Source organism: Camelina sativa, unplaced genomic scaffold (assembly GCF_000633955.1).
Source record: "Camelina sativa cultivar DH55 unplaced genomic scaffold, Cs unpScaffold12698, whole genome shotgun sequence".
Taxonomy (NCBI): domain Eukaryota; kingdom Viridiplantae; phylum Streptophyta; class Magnoliopsida; order Brassicales; family Brassicaceae; genus Camelina; species Camelina sativa.
The window spans coordinates 1-351 of record NW_010933737.1 but is presented as its reverse complement, the minus strand read 5'-3'; the positions used below and the strand labels follow the sequence as shown (position 1 = coordinate 351).

General features: G+C 42.2%; 1 long non-coding RNA gene across 1 annotated transcript; it reads left to right on the top strand.

Moving 5' to 3' along the window:
- Nucleotides 1-351, top strand: LOC104775351. Its single transcript, XR_765858.1, has 3 exons — nucleotides 1-51; nucleotides 135-201; nucleotides 300-351. It is a non-coding gene; the product is annotated as an uncharacterized LOC104775351 (long non-coding RNA).

Sequence of the window (351 nt, the reverse complement as noted above, 5' to 3'; positions counted from 1 at the left end):
TTCAAACGGATTGACAAACAGCTAGCCAGTCTCACGACATTGGATTTGGAAGTAATAAGATATTCTTTTCTTTGGTTCCCTCTCTCCTTTCTTCTTTGAGTTCTAATCTGACTGGCATGTTACTTGTTGGATAGTCTGTTTCTCCTGAGTTGCTGTTGTGCCGTGACTTGGAGCTAGCAGTTCCTGGAACATATCGTGCAGGTAACAACAGACTGAACTGCCAAGGTTTGCCTGAGCTGATTTATGTTATTAACCTGGCTTTGTTTCTTACATCCATATTTCGGTTTTCTTCTAATTAGATGCCCCCGTCGTGACGATTGCATCGTTTTCACGCCAACTTGTTGTCATAAC